Source organism: Pezoporus occidentalis, unplaced genomic scaffold (genome assembly GCF_034315485.1).
Source record: "Pezoporus occidentalis ecotype Australia unplaced genomic scaffold, CSIRO_AGI_Poc_V1 ctg118, whole genome shotgun sequence".
Classification (NCBI taxonomy): Eukaryota; Metazoa; Chordata; class Aves; order Psittaciformes; family Psittacidae; genus Pezoporus; species Pezoporus occidentalis.
This window is the reverse complement of record NW_026912972.1, coordinates 2524267-2546722: the sequence shown is the minus strand read 5'-3', so window position 1 is coordinate 2546722 and position 22456 is coordinate 2524267. Positions and strand designations below refer to the sequence as shown.

Here is a 22456-nt window from a genome sequence, read left to right as displayed (position 1 = left end):
ACACCTTGAGGCTTTCACCCATGACACACAGGGATCTCCTGGTTTTCCAGCTGAAGTCTGGTGGTTGATCACTGAACTCTGCACCCCCACATCTCTTAGTTGTTTTAGAAATCCTGTCTCAAATCCACACCAGATTCCCCAAAGAAACAACCTTTTCAAAGGCCACGTCAATAAATCAGCACGTTTATGTGACAGTAAAGTTCCATAGCCACAAGCCTTTTAATAGCATAGCTACATATAACTCGTGTGTGTACAGAGTTCACATTCAAGTTATAGTCAGTAATGCTGATAAACTGATAAGTAACATCGGATTTGCAGGATGATGAAGAGGAGCTGCAGGAACAGTAAAGCACAGGAGAATCATAGAATCAAGAACAGTTTGTGTTGGAAAGGACCTTTAAAGCTCATCCAGTCCCAACCCCCTGCCACAGACAGGGACACCTTCCACTAGAGCAGGGTGCTCCAAGCCCCTGTGTCCAACCTGGCCTTCAACACTGCCAGGGATGGGGCAGCCACAGCTTCTCCGGGCACCCTGTGCCAGCACCTCAGCACCCTCACTCGGTATCACAGCATCAATTTGCAACTCAGCTTTGTGTTTTTTATTCCTAACAGCGGGCACAGTTTAAATATATAATGAGAGGTTCATCCCTACCTTTGTGAATCATAGCAATGAGTTTCATTCACCTTTAGTTACTGAATCAAGTTTTAAGAGCACTTGAACAAAGCAAAAAAAATCATTTGCACACTTAATAGTTAAGTGAGTTCTCGCTCACATGAACCTCCATTCAATGAGTCCTACAATAACTATCATTTGTCACTAACAATTCATGCAAATCATTTCATAAACCAGTTGCAGCCAGCCAGTGAGAGAACAGAACTTATTAAGCAAGGCATATATAGATATCAGTGTGATTGAACAGACCTTCCCAGCAAAAAAAAAACAGTGAAATATCCCTCAGAGCAGCTCACTGTCAACTCATGATACAGGAAATGTTTTTCCAAAGTACAGTCGATGGCAGATTCTTGTTAATACCAGAAGTGTGCGAAGAATATGACACTGGCGACCAGCCGTTTGCTAACCACATCAGGAGAAGAAACCTCAGACCCCTAGGAAGTCATCACTTTAAATAAGTAAGTGCTTAAGTTCACCTTTATTTGCATAGTGAAGCATGTACTCAAGTCCCACAAGCCGAAGACATTTACCCACATGCTCTGAGTTAAGCAGATGTCAAAGAGCCTCACTGGATGGTCTGCTATGGAGTCTGGCATGAACGGTTAATGCACCCATGAGATGGACTCTTAAGTGTGATTAGGGGTGGGAAACAGTAGCACAGTGACAAATACATGCAGAAAAGATAGCACGCAAAAATGGTGTGCAAGAGCCGAATGTGTCCAACATATTTCATGATCTACATAATGATCTACTGCATCTCTCCTTTCTAAACTACATCTAATCCGTGCAGAAGCTTTAGCTCCACATGATATACCTTGCACACGGACAGAAAACTTCTGGGATCAAATTAATGAACCCTTGAAGCACAACAGAAATTCAAAACCCAAGACCTCTACAAGTCCTGTGCTTTATCTGGAACTTGTCCCAGTAACACATGGGAGCTGGTGGCTGCAACAGGAAAGCTTTTCCCACCTCCAGAACAACAGTGACCCAGGAAAATCCTTCCCCAATCCAACATTCCCAGTTTCTTGACACATATGCTTAAGCCTGGAGCCATACAAAGTGTAATTTTCCATAGTCTCCTAGTCCAGAACCACCACCAACCACCAGATTTATGAGGCTGGTATGGATTCAAAGCCACAGTTGATCAGAAACAAGCTTTGAATGTAAGACACAATAACTAAGCTGTGAAGCTTCTGATAGATGTGGTCTTCCCTCAAGCCATGAAATCCCATTGACAAACTTCAGCTTGTCATAACCTTTAAAGAAATACCCAAATGCTCTCCAAGCACAAATCTCTTTGGAATGATTTGAGAGCATCATCCATACTAAGGGTTATCATCTTCTCCATGCTGCAAACTCAAGCTACTTGAAGGTTATCTCAGTGCAAGAAGAGAGGCACTCGGACATGAACACCAAACTCAAAAGCAAATGACTTCCCCAAGATGTTCCTCATGAAACTCTGGAGCAGGTCACGTCAGGAGCAGTCAACTCCCCTGCTCAGAGTTTTAAGGAAAAAGTGAACTTTCCTAAACACTGGGAGTCACTTCAGTGCTGATTCAAGTGCCAAAAAGTAGCTCCAGCCAACAAATAACCCAAGAGTAAGAGCTGGGTTCATTTGTATTGATTTATCATCACAAATAACGAGTCCTGACCTAACCCCACTGCAGTAAGCCTAACCACTGCTGACACTGCACCATATATCTTTTCCCTGGGTCTTGGCTTGAAGTCCAGAGGCACTTTTCTTTGGAAAAGAGCAGATTTGATTTTGATCACAAATATCTTTGCATGATTCACTGCCCCTTCTCACAGCCTCCTGAATCCTTTATTAGTCTGCAAAATGAACACAGGTAATTGCATTTTATTTTGCTCATAGCCTTGTTAACTCATTATAAGAGTATAAAACTGAACACTGGCACTCACAGCTATAACCCAAGATCAAAGTCACACACTTTCTCTACGTCTTGAGTCTTCTTCACACAAGTGAGTGAAGAGTATAAAGTCTCTTCTCCTATTTATCTCTGAAGGGACTGACCTGAAAGCAAGCCTGTACTTGTGCCCCTGTTCAAACCCTAACTGAAACACCAGAACAACCACGTTTTCTTTTCACCTTGTCCACTTCAAACTGCCAGAATACAGAGGTAAGGGTAAATAATCTCATTCTTCAGGATCCACCAGAGACATCTGAGCTGAAATTAGGAAGGTCCGGCCTTCCCTTGCCTGTCATTTGGCCAACTTTGGTATGGCTCTGGCATGGTTAAAGTATCTCACATGGGCCTCTTGGAGGTTTCCTTGCTATTTCATCTGCTCAGAGCATAAAGACAAAAGGCAGCTCTTGTGCTTCCACAAGCAAACAGGTTCAACAGAGTCCTATAGAGTACATGAAAATGCAACACAGTCTGGGAGCCCAAATCCAAAGCCACTCAAACTACCTACCCAAGCAAAGGGAAATAAAGCCAGTGTCACAGAAATCTTTCCTAAAGTACCATAGGATCAGCCAAGGGGACTGGAATACTGATGGCTGCTGCTTGTGCTGAGCTCTAAGTTGACACTAAAGCCAACGAGACAGAGATCAGTGAAGCTGCAGCCATCTGTGGACTCGCTTGAGCCACGTTTGCTGAAGGCTGGATGCAGCAAAGTCGACTGCTCCAGGCTCCCGCAGCCCAAGCCCATAAAAGACCAACTGCTGCCATGGACTCCAGGGACAAGAGCTATGTCTGAGCTGACATTTGGCTTGGCCCTTATGAAACAGGGCTGCCTTGATTAGGTTTGTACTGACCAGAGCAGTCTTCTGAGACCAAGCAAGAAATAACATCTAAACGACCTGCACAGTAAAGTGCACTGTGGAACTCTTTGCTGGTGGCTTGGTAAGTAAGCTCTTATTCTTTCACAGAGATGTAACGGATCAAACGCACAAAGAAGGTATATATAAAAAATGACTACAAAAAGATTTCATAGAATCACAGAATCATAGAATGGTTAATGTTGGAAAGGACCTTTAGATCATCTAGTTCCACCCCACTTGCCATGGGCAGGGACACCTCACACTAAACCATCTCACCCAAGGCTTCATCCAACCTGGCCTTGAACACTGCCAGGGACGGAGCATTCACAACCTCCCTGGGCAACCATTCCAGTGCCTCACCACCCTAACAGGAAAGAATTTCTGCCTTATATCCAAACTGAACTTCCCCTGTTTAAGTTTGAACCCGTTACCCCTTGTCCTTTCACTACAGTCCCTAATGAAGAGTCCATCCCCAGCATCCCTATAGCCCCCCTTCAGATACTGGAAGGCTGCTATGAGGTCTCCACACAGCCTTCTCTTCTCCAGGTTGAACAGCCCCAACTTCCTCAGCCTGTCTTCATACGGGAGGTGCTCCAGTCCCCTGATCACCCTCGTGACCCTTCTCTGGACTTGTTCCAACAGTTCCATGTCCTTTTTATGTTGAGGACACCAGAACTGCACACAATACTCCAGGTGAGGTCTCATGAGAGCAGAGTAGAGGGGCAGGATCACCTCCTTCGACCTGCTGGTCACGCTCCTTTTGATGCAGCCCAGGATACGGTTGGCTTTCTGGGCTGTGAGTGCACACTGAAGCTAGCTCATGTTCAGTTTCTCATCAACCAGCACCCTCAAGTCCTTCTCCACAGGGCTGCTCTGAATCTCTTCTCTGCCCAACCTGTAGCTGTGCCTGGGATTGCTTCGACCCAGGTATTTTATAGCTCACTTTTTCATAAGCTGATTTATCCCCCATAATGAAATACAGCTTTTGCACTGTAAGTGTCCATTGAAATAAGACTTCTGAGTAAGCCCATGAATTATACAGATGTAAATTGATTAGAGAGTGAATTAAAGTAGCAGTGGGCTCAAACACCGGCACAAAACCAGCACAAAATTAAAATAAATTAGGAAAGCCCCCCCAAAATGGGGTATTCATTGGAATGTAGGGACAGGACAAGGGGAATGGCTTTAACCTGCCAGGACAGGGGAGACTGAGATGAGCTCTTAGGCAGAAGCTCTTCCCTGTGAGGGTGCTGAGGCACTGGCACAGGGTGCCCAGAGAAGCTGTGGCTGCCCCATCCCTGGCAGTGTTCAAGGCCAGGTTGGACACAGGGGCTTGGAGCACCCTGCTCTAGTGGAAGGTGTCCTTGCCCGTGGCAGGGGTTGGAACTGGATGAGCTTTAAGGTCCCTTCCAACCCAAACCAGGCTGGGATTCTATGATATTCAAACAGCCTAACACAATCTCACATAGGTGGCCTGAATCTTTCCCCAAAGAAATGCCATCTCCTAATCGGGAACATCATGCAGGCATCTGAATTTGCTGCTGCTGGTACTCTTTTCTCCTCTTGTTGTGGTACATGGCAAAAGCAGGTATCACAGGACCCTCTTTAACAAAATCATCACCAGATTTGATAGAGGCACTGATGCAAGAATAAGAGAACTGTGAAATATTTAAAAAAGCAGTTAAATATATTTTCCATAACTAAAAAAGTTTTTTCTAGAAACACTTTTATTACTCTCCAGGGAAATCCTGCCAGCCTTGGAAACACTTTTTAAAATAAAATAAAAATCCCTAGACCAAGTTTTTTGTTTCATTTTCTTGGCTTTAACAATCTGTAGAGATTTGAGCAGTCAATTTTTTCCCTTTCCCATTTTTCAGGGTTGAGTTGGGGGGACTTTGCAGATACCAACTGATTTCCCTGGAATCTCTCCTCTGGATCACTACAGTTGACACAAGTTCTAATCTGTCTGTTTCATACTTCAGAAATCTCGTCACACCTACCAGAACAGAGACTTCAAAGAAATATTCTTTGGAGACTTCTTCAGTGGCCCTATCTTCAGCAGACACATTTCTAATCTATTCCTAAACCCCATAAGAGAGTTTTCCATGGATCTGAGTCAGAGATATACCGCTGCCAGCATCTATAAAGCAACTTTTTTTGTACCACAAAGGCTTACATACAAAAACACAGTGGAGAAAGTGAAAATAAACTCATACAGTCTACAGAATTAAGTTAAAGCATAATAAATCCTCACATAGATGCTTTTTTATGGGTAGGAAGGAAGGCTTGAGTTCAGGTGATGTGACTTTGAGCCAAGGTAATGGCTGAGATCCCTGTCTCTTGCTGGTCTGCGGTCTTTCAGGGAATCACAACTTCTAACATTGTAATTTCAGAAGGAGCTATGGAAATTCCCACACCGTGTGTCTCTGCACTGTGCTTTTAGGGTGCCAAAAAGCCTTGTTGCCTTCCCATGGTACAGGCGCTGTTTGGGGTAGGTTATCCATCATCTGCACAGCTTCCAGCTCCTATAATTAACCAGGATGCACATGCTAAGAGTAACAGAAAACTCATTCTTTTAAATGAGGGCTGTTTCCCCTCCCCATACCCTGGCTCCCCATTAGACAAGAAAATAGCAAGGAGGAGGAGTTTAAAACTCTCAGGAGAACCTAAGAGAAATATGCTTTGTTTGGAGTCATTACCTGAAAAAGCAATACAAACCCAACAGTCACTTTTACTGCTTTCAGAAAGCAACACACCCTGGCAAATGCCATCAACTGACAAGATGAGGTTTTAAAAAGGGTAAGGGCAATACTGAAACAGGCCACACATCCGGCCAAAACCACCAGTTCTTAGAAACAGCACCCAAAGCTATAGATCACATCTATTTGGTCATTCAAATCAAGATCACTTGATCAGGTTTGAAGCACAGGAACTGAGTACATGAGCTATTTTGGAGGTGCTGAGCCACACCACAGCTGATGGCACTACCTCCCACCCCACCAGCTGCTCTGGCAGACCTATAGCTGGGAAGAGTAAGAAACCTTTCCCCTCTTCTTTAGCTGAGGACCATGGAAACCATTTCCTATCAAATAATAGCAGTAAATCAGGATCAGAAGGTGCCACCTGCACTACGAAACCCTGTGGTATTATTTCCCAACTGCCTAACATCAAAGCGTATCCTTGATAAACACAGACCTTGCACTTGCTTCATCTGACACCTAAGCCTTTACCTGACCCGTTTTTGTGATCACTCACTGTCCCCTCACAGGATCTCAGAGAAAAATCACATTTATTGCTTTTGGTAAATATTTCTTACCCACCCAAGCAAGTGCTTGAAAGAGAAAGACCATCCTCTCAAACTACACGACGTTGCTACAGTATTTTCCCACTGTTTCCACACAACCCTGCACTCTGCCTTTGGAAAACACAAGGTTTTACATTGCACCTTCTCTGCAACTACCAGAATCTTGTTTTATCCTGTTTTGTGAGACAAAGGAATGTTTTACAAAGCAAGAGCAATCCCACTGGTCACAGTTGCCAGTAGGCACTGGAGTGGCCATTTGGCAAGCGGCTGCTGAGAGCCCTCCTCAACCTGCAATCTCAGACCTCGCTCCCAGCTTTTGCAGGGTGAATAAAGATACACAAACAGTGAGAGAGGCGAAATACAAGCAGTAACCCAAGCTAGCAGTGTTTCAGATGAAGGGCAACACAATTTACCATTTGCTTGTAATTACTGCCACAGGATTCAGGTAGCCCAGAGCTCGTCATTGCTTCTATCGATCGTGTTCCCAAAAAAGCATTTTGCTGCTGGAGCTTAAAGAAACTTCCAACAGGCTGGATGCAAGTGTCTGTTTAGGTACCAGCCTGTCACTGAAGCTAAATGGATTTAAACTGGCTTAGCCACAGGCAGAGGCACGGAAAATAAATCTAAAGGCACAATGGAAACAAACAGAGAAATACTCCCAGATGGCTCCAAGGCTACCACATCTCCCCTGGTGAAAGCAGGCTGGACACCAGCCCTTATCACAGCCATGAAACGGGATAGAGAAACAGCACATCCCCTCACTCTGCAGTTTCTTTTCTTCTGGCACCCCTAAATATTTATTGGAGCTGATACACCAGGCACTGTGCTTCAGCTGCTCTGTGGGCATCTTTATCGTGCTTTTCCACACAGGAGGATGCTAATAATTAGGATCCTTCTGGATTTTGGAAATACTTGCCCATCTCCAGCACACAGGGCTAACCTATAGCTTTAAAGAAACAGCTATCAGTGACTGCTCTTAGACCAGGGATGGGTTTACTCTACTGAAACCTGATTTTGGCTGATTCACATGAATAACAGGTAAACTGCAGAGAGGTTCAAAGAAATCCCTCTGGTTTAGACGCTTACCTGAACTACCCTGGCCTCTTGTGTCTGATGGGCTGCAACAGAAGCTCTTCACAAGCATCTGGAAGTTATGAGAGGTGCAGATGAAAGAAACCAACCTTCAACTTCAGCCTATTGCTGTATGTACTTCTCCTGGGTGCTCTTTATTACCTGCACTGCAGTAGTGGCTGGGAGTGACAGACACAAAGAGAAAGTCCCTCTCTTGGGCAACTGGTAGTCAAAGTCAAAGAAAAACATGAGCCGCAGGAATCTCTTGTGAGAAGTAGAGTAAAAGCTGGAGGGTGAACCTGAGAAGCAGCATCAGCCAGGGATAATGCACTCATGCTTCCCATAGTAAGGAATTGCTCTGCAAGTGACAAGTGTTCAAGGGAGACAGGAATTAAGGCCAAACTGCAGGTTTCTGAGCTTTCATCAAGAGCCCCTCTCCCCCCCAATGGATGGAAGTGACATCTGAAGGACACCTGATGGAAAGGTTGGTAGGTTACATAGCATAACGGAGTGAAAAATAATGGGAAGAGTGAGGTTAAGCATTTCTGAGCCTTTAAAAAAGGCTGGGGTGTCTCTTTAGCAGAGGGAACACCCTGGGACAGAGCAGACGGTACCTCTCCTGCTAACAAGCTGCTTTTCAGCCTTTAGTGTTCCGAGTGAGTTAACCTTCCTGAAGCATTCAGCTCTGCAGCAGCACAGGCACCTTCTCACATGGCATGTTTTGCTAGCAGATCAAAACTGTTGTTTTTAAAATCTCATTAAATACATATGCAGCTGACAGACATTAGCACACATTACAGAAACACGAATGATGGTGAAGACTGAACAGCCAGCCTGATGTGCTGTCCCTAATTTACCCCAGCTATTCCAGCAGGCTCTTTGGAGTGTGTGATCCGTTACACAGGATTCGTTGTAATACAACAACACAAAACCAGACGAGTCAAAGGCAGAATGTCAGGTCAAATTTTCCAGGCTTAACTCAGGATTTAATTGCATTTAGAGGTTTAAGTCACACTAATACAGCCATCTTTAAGGTAATCTCCTCCTGAAGGAAGGGTTATATATGTCTCACACAGAGGTACATCTGCTAACCCCCTGTACTTTAACCATCACTCAATACAGCCACTCTTAGACCCCTCTTTTCCTCATGTCTTACTGACTGCTGCTGAATAATCAGTTTAGCCTGTAAGTCACAAACCACAGGCAGTGCTTGAGTCAAGGCATAGGACTCACCTTCAACTCTGCTAGAGAAACCCATGGAAAACTGCTACGGGGATTTAACAGAAGGAGATGCTCACAGATCACTACAGCTGGGAGCGGAAGTTTATGGGAGCAAGGCACTGGGAGTCTCTGCAGGATTTTGTGTGTCTGATTAGGAGCCAATGGCTAACCTGAGCAGCTTTGAGAGTGCAGCTCACCTGAAACACAAGGTACGTGGTTCAGATCCTCGCTGTGGGCTCACCTTCACTGAGGCAGTAAATATCAGTAGTAGTAAAGCTGGTAGGCATCATATGCAGATGCTTCCAAGGGAGAATAGTGCACTGGATTTTCATGGTAATACCATGTTGGTGGCTCAGCACAAAGGTTGCAGAGGGACAAGCAATCAGATCCACCACTGGAAGGAAGAAAGTGGAGGCAAAGGCATCTGGAAAAGCAGCACCCCATGAAAGAAGGCTTAGCTGCTGCTTTACAAATAATACAGAACACACAGGCAGCACCACTTCTATAGGCTAAAATATTGACATTTTGAGCCAGGCACCCACTAACATACCTCATAAGTGTCACAGAGAGACAGACTGGTTTGGGTTGGAAGAGACCTTAAAGCTCCTCCAGTTCCAGTCCCCTGCCACGGGCAGGGACACCTTCCACTAGAACAGGCTGCTCCAAGCCCGTGTCCAACCTGGCCTTGAACACTGCCAGGGATGGGGAATAAATAAATAAGCCCTCTTTTACCCCAATACTGCAAATTCATGGCTCCAAGACCAAGAGCCATTTGGCATGACCAGCAGAGTACCAGCCTGGACCTTCAGACATCCCCTGCCAGGTCTTCTGCACAGCTTGGGCTTTCTCTCCCTGTTCCCCAACCTCTCAAGCTCCTTGGTCTGTTTGGACTGAAACATCGCAGAGCACAATTCTCTCTTCCAAGATAAAGCTCCTTGCTACAAGACTTAGGTGAAGCTCTTTGGACTATACCATTATACAAATACTGTACAAATGCATAGGACCCATGGTGTTATCTTGTGCATTATTTTTGGCATTAAGAATCCAAATTCTCCCACCCAAAGACAATTATCTCACTTGTTATAATAACTGTTGTTAAAGCAGTGAGCCTTCTTTAGCTGTTTGGACCAACTAGTTCAGCAAACAGTGAGATTCCTTCTCTCAACCTTCAAATAGCCTTTGAATTAAATACTTGTTGCAGCAAGAGAAAGTGGTTTGTTTTTGTCATCAGATTGGAGATCAAGCAGAGAAGAGATGCTCTCGGATGAAAGGCAGAAATGCCAGATGAAAGACTGAAACCCAAAGAAGATTTTAAACAACTGCACAAAGGTGCTGGGCAAAACCCATGGGTAACTCCACAGTGCCAGGCTTGACGCCAGCATATGTGCCCTCTCAGTGCCTTGTGCTGGAGGCAAATAAACACCAGAACGAGCCAGAGGGTTGGTTACACATGCTGGTTGGGATGGAGCCCATCATCCCAGTATCAGCATCACCCCTGCCTTTATGGTGCTTGGGTGGGTATTTATAGTCCCAGCCCTCCCTTGCCCTTTGGCAGAGGAAAGGTTTCATTGCAGGTCTCAGCTTTCTCCTTTTTGGAAACTTAACCCTAACCACACATCAGCCCTGAAATGAAAATTCAAAGCTAATTCTTTGGTTGACTTAAACAAACTCAGCCTGGTGGCATGTAGGACGCTGCAGATGCAATCATGCAAAGCCCAGCTCCACCAGCGATACAACATATCCCATCTCCTTTCCTAAGTCCAAATTCATAGAGGACAGCACAAATGTCTTTTAATCACCCAATATTCCTCTCGTAGAGAACACTCTCCATTTCAGGGGGTTTGTTTTAAAAGTTCATTTTTCAATTTAAAAGCCCCCTACCTACTATTCATCAGCACCACATCAGGGGCACCCTCAGATAATCAGACAGAAATGGGTTAAGCATAGGAAGAGCTCTGACAGCCTGTGGGAAGCAGGCTAAAATCCATAATAATCACAAAAAACAAACTCAAATCAAGGTAAATCAACAAAAAACATAATAGAAAAGGTGCAGATTACAGATAATCAGCTATTATTGCAAAGAAAATTTCACACCAAAAATGGAAAGGAGGGAAATCAAAAACCAACTTCCAACCCTAGAAGACTCAATCTGGCTCATGTGGGCTCAGCATCTTCACTGCTGACAGATCTAAACCCTTCCTCGGGCTAGAATAGAACACACTGGAATTGCTTGCTAAGGTCTACAGCCCAGCTGAGGCGGCTACAGCAGCAGATAGGTGCTCACAGAAAGCTCAACTGTGATGCTGCAGGGACACCTTCCACTAGAGCAGGTTGCTTCAAGCCGTATCCAGCCTGGCTTTGAACACTGCCAGGGATGGGTCAGTATTTTTCCCATCCTTTGGTTTTTGTTATACCAGACACCTCTTGCTCTAGAATAACCACCAAAAAATGACCTTGTAAGATAGATACCCAAACACTGACACTTTTCTGTGTCTTTGCCTTTTCCGTGTCTTTGCCTTTTCCTCAGTTTCATTTGGTCACATTAGTAAATTCAGTGGAGGTGCCCAAGGTGCTTCCAAAACACTGCAGTTGGGGTGTCGAAAGTATCAGCACACACTCTATTTCTTGCAAAACTCCACTACAAGAGAGAACAATGTGCCAAAGAGCCTACTAATTCGAATTTAACTGAAGACGTTAAACAGCTTCTCAGCACCCAAATACCGTAGCTTACAAGCAAACAAACATTACAGAATTAACAAAGAGGTGCCAATCTAATTAAAATCATTCCACAGATATCTCTAAACACCAAGGGAGCCTGATTAGTAGCTGTTTATAGTAGCTGCTTAAGCAAATTGTGGAGGAGTAATAAGTCTGATCCTGTCACTTGCCAGAAAGACTTTTTTTTTCCTCACCTCCAAAATATTCCTTCAGCTTCAATTCATTTGAAGTTTTCATTTTAAAAGAAACCAGCATCTTTTGGGGCACAATTCCTTCTAAATAGCAGGTTTTATTTAGAACAGGCACATTATAAGAGTGGTTGCTCCTTGTGTGTCATTGCACACCCCTGAGGATGCACACAGGGTTTCTCTTGGTGGGGAAAGGAGGCAGTGGTGTTGAAAACTGCCTGGGACTCCAGCATTGCTTCTTTCTAATACGCTGGCTGCTTCATTGCTTCACAACAGTGTTACTCACCTGCCTCTAAAATGAGCAATGCCAGACCTAAGAAAGAGGGCTGCAAGGAAAGAAAAGCTAATCGGTGCTCAGTAGGATGCTAATTATTGCTGGGGAGATGCCCTGAGATACACAAAAGGTGACAGGCAATAGATCTCCTAAGACATGATGGTCTGATCCATTCCTGTAGGCTGGCTATGAATGCGAATGGTGGTGGCTGTGGCTGAAGAACTACAGCACCTGAGCACGTGGCTCATTGGTAACACAGGAAGCATCATATCCTGAATAAAATAAGGACTGTTGGTTGGGTTTTCACCCATCTTCTTTCCAGGGGATTCAAGAATGGCATTTGCCAAAGGGAGAGAAGACAAGAGATCAAAAATCGGAGAAGTGAGAGAAGAATGGAACCGGGGCCAAGACATAACACTTTTAGGAGGAAAAACCATTCTTCAGCAGGACGTTCCAGTCCAGGCTGGGAGAAAACCGGTTGCTGAACAGAGATCTTCTGTAAGTCAGGAGGAAAATGCCAATTCTCTACACACCCTGAAGATTAGTATATCCTGAAAACTCCCAAGAGAAGTGACAACGCTGAGATGGAGCATGGAATGAAGGCGTTTCTTCCATTGCATGACCTGCCTATTACACGACCGGCCTGAAGACAGGTTACGTTAAAACCCTCCTCTAGCAAAAGCACTGAAGGGCAAACAGTGAAGCAGAAGATAAAGGCTGTGCTCGATACTCTTCAGAATCAAGAGATCCTTAAAAAGATGGGGAACAAAAGACTGCAGCCTTAGGATCATGTGGTCTGGACCGTCTGGAGATCTCACAAGGCCAAGCTGATACACAGGACCTTCTTGGGCTGCAACAGACACCAAAACGCAGGAGACCCCTCAGCACTCACATACCCTTCCTATTCTGCAATACAAGACCTTACGGCCCATAAAGTCTAAGAGAAGAGATGGCAGAGCTCCTCATGTCCCTGCTCTCACCCCAGTAATTACATATCTGTGCCTGAGATATTTTATCTCTATTAACCACAGGACCAGCAGCCCCAGGGAGATGCCTTCAGAGATGCCCATCTCTACTCTCCCCACCTCCTCCTCCCTCGGCCAAGCCCTCAGGCAGCAAGAGCAGAACGTGCCTCTTCAGGCTGCGCAAGGCCATCTGCAGCCCCAAACAATACTGAGCAGAACAAATCACTCACTGTTGCTCTTCTGGGTGCTGAGTGGGAAAGTGAAGTCTAGAGGCTCATCTGTGGTGCCACCCCTCCCCTGCAAATGGCACAGCTGCTGAAATGCATTTGTTTTTAGAAAGCGGAGAGAAAAGAGTTTTTTCGGTATCCAATTCACAGAGCTTTGCTTTTTCTTTTTTCTTTTTCCCTAATGTGCAAAGTGCTTTGTGAATGGGCCAGCTAAAATTATTTATAATGAGCTAATTTCCATAAAATTGGGCTAATTAATTTCCATGCTGCCTGATGAAAATTGCTAACATCGGCTTTTTACTGACAAGCGAGGTCCTGCAAGCAATCTCGTGCCCATCTGACTGGAAGGAGGTCCAGGCTGCATCCTCAGCTAGTGTAAATCAGCAGATACCTCCTAAACCAAACAAAGCAGCGTGCTCATTTACACAGGGAAAACATAGTTTGGGCCACTTCACAGTTTCTAGGGGGGTAACTGTGCTATCCACAGTTCAGTGCATGTATAAGTAGGGAGGCACAACAGAAGTTTATTCTTCAAGCTGCTGAAAGAAAAGCAAAGACTCAGCTCAACTAAAATCCATTTATTCTCCATTGGATTTAGGGAAAATCTCCAGCTTGGTGCAGCAGTCAACTGGGAAGTGACAGGAGGGGCAGTTCAGAGGGACAATGGAGAATAACCTGATGGAACTGCTTCAGTGCCTTGAGATTTCACTAACACCAAGGAATAGGTGTGCTCCTAGCTGGTTTGCTGATGAAAATTGCCACTGAAGGGATTAATATTACCCTTTTTAAGACCATTTCACATGGTACCAGTGGACCCAAGTCCAGTTATGGCTAGTCTTGCTGAGGACAGTTGACCTTGCAAAACAAAACGCTGATGTCCTACATCAGTGGGATTTCACAGGTATAATGAAAGCAGTATTTGGCTGGTCTCAAAAGCAGGAAAATGCTCCTTGTAGCACCCTTTGTGTTGTGGGCTACACTTTGACAACATTTTCTAAATCACATTAAGCTTTTAGTCCCTAAGCCCACACACCACCAAAGGCAACTACTACTGGCATTTAGAAAGATATTACTGAGTTGTAACATGAGCTTCAGATGCTTCTTCGACTCCTAAGAAATATTCTATTAATACTCATATTGCTTCCATCTGTGCTCCCATCTGAACTCTTTCCTGTAAGCTCAGAGGTGTAGAGTTTGTGGCTGTCACTTTGGAATGTCAACATCCACACCTCCAGCCCTACCTGACAACACAGATCATCTTTTCCAGCCAGAAAGATGTTGCAGGTTAATGTTCACAATAAACTTGTTTATTGTACCACGGTAAAGCTAAGTAAGGCAAAATCAAATGACTTGGTTTTCATGTCTAAACACTGCTAAATGATACTGTATCAAGCTAATTTTGCCTTAGGCTTATTAAACACAAATTGAATTTGGTGCTAATCAGATACCAAGCTGGTACGCACCATGGAAATGTGTGATCCGCACTGACTGCTGTAAAATAAAGTAATTGTATTTGTGCAAGACGTATCTTTTAAAAAGCCCCACAGTTACTAGTAGTCACACAAACGCTGTAACTTACTGGGTGCTGCCTTAAGTAATTTATCTGCTCTTGGCCTCAGGCCTATACTTTCAAACGATCTACATAAACTAGAGGGCAAATGTTTCTGGTTTTGAACTTATCCTGTGCTCCGTCACCTTGCAGACCTTGGGCTCTGCATGGGAATCTGCAGCTTCCACGTACTGGCAGTGCATGTCCCCTACTGAGCAACATCTGCCAGCAGCTGCAACGTGTTGCCCACCTCCAAAATCCAGATGGGCAGCAACGCAGGGCAGTGTTGTAGCAGGGGGAAGGGGTGAGGAATGTCATACTGATACCTATGCACTCCCCTGTCTGAAACAAACCCAGCTATGTGGTGCCTCCAAGGGCAATACTTCCTTTAACCTCAGTGCTCAAGGCTGACATCTCTTTTTCAGTTTAGCCTACCATAAATGTGGATACTGTTGTTATCGATATAAATGCCTGATCCTTTTCTGCAAAGAACAACCCTTTATAGGAGGAACAGACCTACCTATTTCATTGTGATATGTACATATACACTGCATTTTTAACATGTTTAATAGCATTATGTTAAAACACTCAAGTTTGCAAATGTCTGCAGTGTCCCCACCATAAGGAAATGCAACCTCATGACTCCTGCAACTTTGACATTCAAAACTTATCCCCATCTCTGACAATTAATGTAAACTCTTTAGGAACTCATTCAAAGGCTTCAATCCTATCCTGCCTTTATGCCCCCTATCAGGTGAACAGGCACAACTGCAGTATAGATTTATGTGAATATATATATGATCTAGCTAAAACACTGATATATGTCAAACTAATATCTCTTTCTCCTTTTATTTCCACTCGTGTCCTTATAGAGGCACTTTATTCTACTGAAGCATTAATTATGATTTTCCTGTCCCTGGATGTGCCTACATTTGTCTTGTGCTTCTATTTACTGCTTTGTGACAGCTCCTGACAAGACAGTCAATAACACTGGTTTCCACTCCCAGGCAATTTGAATGGATGACTTGCAAGAAAGGAAATTAAGCAGGGTGTAGGGTGCTGGGGAGGAGGACACGAATACCAGGCAGTGGTTGTGCTCGATGACATTTTCTAAAGCAGCTCCTCTAATTGCTTTTCAAGTTTTTAATTCAGGAAGGCATAGCCTCAGCATGGCTTTGGTGTCAACAGCGGAATGAATGCTGTTTTAGAGAGGGAAATAAGGCCCACAGAAGTGTTTGAATTTCTGCCTCAACATAAAACCTCCTCGGCTGAGCTTTGAAACTCCATGTATGGATCAATAGGGAGGAAAAATAGCTGGAATGCAGCAGGACTGGGAAAAAGAGGATGTTTTGATGGCTGCTACCCACAAAGATGCTGTAATGCACTACATGTATAGGCAGTCTGGGTCCATGTGAGACACTGTGTTCACAATGCTAGCAAGAACAAAGGCAAACTAAGGAAAGCCACAATAAAAGGGTGACCACTGAAAGGAAGAGGAGAGATGATAAAAATATTCCCATGACTGCACAGTGGGGAGGAGGTGGATGGTACAATTCTGTTCAGCTTCCCTCTAAATGTGGAACTACTACTGACAATGTGCAAAACCCACCAAACTTAAACCTGATAAATGGATAGAAAATCTTAATACCAATGCCCAAGCTGTGGCTCTCACTACTCTAAGGTACCATTAAATTAATGCATTTAGAAAGGGATTTCATCAAGGATGTCTCAGCTGAAAAGATGACCAGAGCATCCTCAGGTGTAAGAGGAGATCTTTTAAAGGTACAAATACAATTCCCCCAGGCCTGGAGCCTAGAGCTGTGCCTGTGGGAAAGGACTCACTGACTACACCAGCAGACCAATGGGTTCCTGCCCAGTTTAACCCCATGGGCTCTGTTCCACTGGGCTGGCAGCCCTCCGAGAGCCACCTTTCCTCTGTTGCTCCTACAGCTCCGTGCAAGGAGCAGCCTGCAAACAACCTCTTCTATTGTGATGTCCACATCTCAGTTGCTAGGTTTGGCCCCACACTAGAGATGCAGAGGTAAAGGAATGAATGATGAATATCTGAGAAACAAACAAGTTGAACCCTCCAGAAAGAATCCACTCAAGTGTTGACAAACAACTCCACGTGGATTAACAGGAATGCTTCACCCCAGGATTTTGAGAACCCTAGACTAAGATCAGATCCTCAAGTTGAGATAAGCTGTGGGAGGTCTCGAGAGGCCTCATCCTGATCAGAGAACTGGACTGCTCAACTTGGAAACATTACCCTGCATTAGTCCTGAGCTATTTGCACAGCATCAGCTGCAATCCAGCAGAAGACACTGCAGCCATCTGTCACTACTGCATGCTCTCAGAGTAAGCTTTCCTGTTTCAGTTAAAGGAACTTTTCTAGAGTGCTATTGATAATACACATTGAAGCCTAAACAGACATGTTAAAGATGGCATCTATGCCTGCAACAGAGGTGCTCCTGGAAATACAACGAAATCCTTACAAGACGGAGATGCGCACTTTACGTCAGGGAATAAACTTCTAACAGCCGAAGCCCAACCAAAAGAATAAATCATTCTGCTCAATAGACCCTTTTTTTTCCTGCAGACTGAGGCAAATACATTCTAGAAAAATACTAAAAGAGCATTAAAAGCCTTTGGTTTTTTATATGCAATAGCTTTGCTCTATTTTGCCTAGAATTTGTTGCATATGAGATAGGTCCTTTTAATTGTATTTAAGGCTAATTTTTTTCACAGATATGCAAAAGGTGTAGGTGTCTGATTTTCATTCATTTGTAAGAGTAACTGAAACTCTACTCAGCCACACTGGAACGCTCAGTCAGAAAGCACGCTGTGCTGGATTAGTACAGATCCATTGAAACACAGCGTGCTGCTAATGCTCAAACACTGTGTCATTAAACAATAATGAATCGAGGTCCTAAACAATGGCATTGCAGATGAAGATACAAGAGACTTAAATCACATTTATCTACTTTACTTCCAAGGCAAAGTCAGCTTAACACACCCGCACAACCCAGTGCAGGCACTGCAAGATGCAAGAGCTCCTCCAGCTCCTCTCTCTTGCCGCATCAAAAAACCCCAAATATTGTCTACAGGGTGCATTTAGCCTGTGCTGGATCAAGGTGGAACAAGGTCCCTTGAAAGCAGGACCTGAAGGAGCTTCCTCTTGCTGGTATTAGAAGCATATAATCCCCACTGTAGATTTAACAACCTCCATCCTGAAACTTCACTCACCATTATGACCAGAAAGATGTGTTTTGGGGCACATCAATATGAAAGCCTCTGTCCTCTGATACTCAAGACGCCTTTTTTTATCATAGAATGGTTTGGAAGGGACCTTAAAGCTCATCGAGTTCCAACCCCTGCCATGGGCAGGGACACCTTCCACTAGAGCAGGTTGCTCCAAGCCCCATCCAACCTGGCCTTGAACACTGCCAGGGATGGGGCAGCCACAGCTTCTCTGGGCACCCTGTGCCAGCACCTCAGCACCCTGATGATCAAGTATTTCTTCCTAATGTCTAGTCTAAAATGACCATCCTTCAGCTTGAGGACATTCCCCCTTGTCCTGTCACTACAGTTCTTTTACCCTAAACTCAGTCCACTCACCCTGATCACACTCTGTCCTTTCAGCCATCATACTTCTTTTTATACTGTTGTGTTTCTGCCTTCCCCACCAGCAACCTTATTCTCTTCCAGCTCTCTACTATAATACAGTGACTTCAGTCCACCTAAATAGGCCCCTACCTTCACAGCCAAGCTCCAGCAGCTCTGCTCATCCAAATCTCACTTGCTTACACTGATCCCACCCTTCTGTTATCATAAGGTATTTATTCCCACTTCCACTAAAAATACTACATCCTCCTTTTGCTGTATGACAATTTTTTGCCTTAAATGAACTTTTTAATATTTAATTAATTTCTTACTGACTCACCTGGGGAGAGTGGAGAGTGAGTGAGCAGAAGCCTGGTACTTAGCTGCTGAGGTTGTCCTGATGGACCAAAGACAGGGGACAAACCTCCCTATGCTATTAGCAGATGCCACAGTTTGAGTTTAGACTTGACTAGGAGATACCTGGACAAAATCACTGGTGGGTCAAAACTTGCACATCAAAATGGGAATATGATCTTAGAGACACGTGTAAGAATATGTTTGTGGTTAAGCACACCCACATGTTTACAGTGCACTCTGTAGCAGTAAACTAAAGCACTCCTCTGGAATGCGGGAGACAGAGAGAAATTCCTACTCTGGTAATTTGGGGGGAATAGACACAAAGTTGGATATTTAAAAGTAATGCTTACATTTCCATAACTTGTTACCCAAGACACAAGAGCTTTCTTATTACTTTTGTACTAAGCAGGAACCAACACTCAGTCCATTTAACCAGCAAATGAAAAATCAAACCCAGATACATCAATCCCCTCACAAGCACTGTTCCTTAATCCCAAGAAGCTTTTTACTACTCAAATTGCACAGCCGGGATAGATCTCACATCCCTCTTTGGGGCACATCAATACGAAACCACTGCTCAGTCCCTAAGCTGCACGGCAGCAGTTCCCCCCCTCCTGTGGCCACAGCCTTGTGGATCAGGGTGAGTGATGCTGCCGGCTGCAGATGAGGGTCTCCAGTGGGGAAGGTGCTGAGCTGCTGCCTGGCACACCACCATTCCCAGGCACGGGGCAGATTTGATCAGGCCGGGAGCTTGGCAGCTAGAGCCAGGCTTGTGCTGCTGTTCCCAGGGGCTTTTGGGGGCAGTGGAAGAGAGATGAAGGCAGAGCAGCAGCAAAAGTGCAGGGCTCCAGCTCTCCACCTCCATTTGTGCCCAGCAGTGATGCCCTCAGCAGCCCCCAGCACACCAAAAGCAGCCACTTCAGCAGAGAGGAGAAACTAAACTGCACTTTCTGCAGTGGTTTCGCTCCAGAACTTCTGCCCGTGCTGAATGGGTGCCTTTGATCAGAGGTTAATTTGCAGGAGAATCCACTGTCCTTTATTCCAGATACTCATCCACAGATTGATTGCCTCTGCAGCAAGGCGGATCAGGCAGGGTCTTCAGGATAAATGGCTCAAAATAACGATTGCCACGCTGCCTATTTTGCTACACCCCCCCCGCGACTTTCCCCCACTCAATAAAAGATGCACAAGGAAATAGGAAAATAACAGTATCAATACAGCATACCCCCTCCTGCAGCACATTCAGGAGATGGCCCCAGAGTGGGAAAGGCATGTCCTTCAATATTTAACTTCTTCACTCTTTGTTCTCCATCTCAAGTTGAACAATACGTTAATTACCTGATGAAGCATTATAATTACTCTAACAGCTCTGCTCTTAGTTATAATTACTGCATCAACACTTTCTTTTTCATATGCTTCAATCTATACCTATTACATTGTCATGATGAAGACACATTAACATTATAATACCGTATAATTAGCTGATAAGCAATTAAATTATTCCACTGCTCTTGTTCCTCTTTGCCAAGAGGTTGCTTTCCAAGCGCTATTATCTTCCTTTTCTCTGGTTTGCTTCAGAGGTTGGGTGTTTTTTTCCCTCCATTTTAAAAAAAGACCTCATAGACTTTATTCCAACAATTTCATTTCGAATTCTGAGGCAGTACGTAGTTGAGGTTCTGGGAGAAACTAATTTGTTGCTAATACTTTACACTTTTTTCCTCTCGAGTTCAAACTGGTTTTGCTTTCCAAAAGCTGCCTGGAATGGGAAAGTGTCAGAGAAATATTTGTGTAAGAAAATAAACGAATCCTTAATTGCTCCTTTAAAACACTTGAAGCCACACGGTGGGATGAATGCGAATAGGGAGGAAATGGGAGGAACGTGAGAAAAGCAAAACTGTTTTGGTTTTCAGCCTCATATTTATGTTACTTTATACCTCAACGGAAGAGTTAGAAGTACTTTTTGCACCTTATTTTTTCACACCCTAAAGAAAATCATTGCTAATAAGCTCAGTGTAGCTATTTGAGAAGCCTGACTTGATTTCAACAGCGGCACTGACAAATTCTCATGGCATACAGGAAACCTCCTAACAAACACCGTGCGGTGCATAGTAAAGCTGTGTAGACTTTTTTATCTCTAGCATTTATGTGGATTATTAGCCTGCTTGTAGGTCTCGTGCTTTGTCCTCTCGTTTGATTTTTGAGGCTGAAAATTGCTCATTTGGCTTTCAGTCAGTGCAAGCCATTCATGTTATTGCATAGCCTTTCCCCTCTCCTGGCTAAAATCCCTTTCATATGGTTGTAGTAAGTCTACAGCACTGCAGCGATGGAAATAACTGGCCGCAGCAGTTTTAGGTGGCACAGGGCTGCCTAGTTTCCATGCTGGGATTATTTCCTTTCAGCCATGTTTTGCTGCCAATTGTTTTGATTTAGTAACACAGGAATATGAGTAAAGCACCTTGGTACAATGACAGAGCAGACCTTGGTGATGCGGCCCAACCCCAGACACCTGGGGAATAATCTATCACCGAACAGCACTGATTTACCCATCCACCTACCAAGCTACCCCCACACAGGGATTTCTCCATCTTTCAGTACCAGAGATGGACACCAGATTCAAACCATCTCTTTTGGAAGAGAACAATAACTGCTTAAAATCATACCCACCATTTGCTATGTTGATTAAACTCCTCAATTTCAGATGTACCCAGTGAGTCTTCTGCCATCTACCACAGCAAAGCTGAATTTCTTGTCTTCCTGCTCAAGCTGTTCCTGGGCAACATTCCTTATTTGCTGTAGGCACCAGCCCTTGAAGTGCTCAAACCTGTGCTTGCCTTCATCTTTACCCAAGAAAACCCTGAAGGACCTCAGTAAATTTATCCCAGTGAGGATTACTAAAAATCCATGGCATCCGAACAAACATCCCGAGGATGGAAAGCTGGCAGGAGGAATTTTTATGTGCTCTTTACTGAAGACTCCCTGTCTCCACAACACCTGCACCCACCTCATTACTAATAAAGCACTCAGTGGTGTTCAGCATCTATACCTAAGTCTGCCTTGGTCCCGCTCATATACATCCCTGCCACCCCAGCTCTTCGCCCTCCAGTGCAGGGACAGGTTTCCACATCAGCAGTCGGCTCACATGAAGGGACAGAGTTTGCTCACCTCCTCCCTGTGTTTGTCCTAATGCTCCTGGGTGAAGTGTGAGACTTTGAAGGCTTTGTCAGATGGGAAAGCACCAGGAACACCAGCATTTATCCTCTCTGATGCTACTGCTGCTTCCCACAGTGCTCAACATAAACTGTGTTAATCCTGGTCAGAGGGACTGACAGCTCAGCTCCTGTGGCCATTCAAACCCGTGATCAGTTTTGGATGCTTCTTCTCGCCTACTGGCAACTATCCTGCATTTAAGTTAGCTTTAAATTGTACAGATCAAGGATGTGTTATTCGCTTTATCACCTCCTTATTATCCATGAAAACTCCTATTTATTTCTGGCAAAGTTCTTTGCAGAGATACTGTGAAA

The 22456-nt window shown here is 44.4% G+C and overlaps 1 protein-coding gene across 7 annotated transcripts in view; it reads right to left on the bottom strand.

Annotated features, from left to right (window-relative positions):
• The window catches only part of ERBB4 (erb-b2 receptor tyrosine kinase 4), a 604652-nt gene that overhangs the window by 320457 nt on the left and 261739 nt on the right, over positions 1–22456 (bottom strand). The gene's annotated exons all lie outside the window — the stretch shown is intronic.